Consider the following 253-nt stretch of genomic DNA (forward strand, 5'->3'; position numbering starts at 1 on the left):
GTATACTAGTAATGCCTACAACCTCCTTACCAGTAGTGCTTACGACAGCTCAGAATTTTTATAGGGGCACTTCCAGGCTAATATCACACCCTTAGGAGGCTCCTAAGATGTGGAGGCCCGGTGCCATGGCCTCAGTGAACCCACCTAAATCTGGAACTAGACAGAAACAAGGAGAACACACCAAAGGGCCATCCAACTGTCCCCTCTCTCATTCCCTGTGGCCACAGAATATCTTCAATAAAAACTTCAGTAG

This window comes from Phlebotomus papatasi, chromosome 5 (genome assembly GCF_024763615.1).
Source record: "Phlebotomus papatasi isolate M1 chromosome 5, Ppap_2.1, whole genome shotgun sequence".
Taxonomy (NCBI): domain Eukaryota; kingdom Metazoa; phylum Arthropoda; class Insecta; order Diptera; family Psychodidae; genus Phlebotomus; species Phlebotomus papatasi.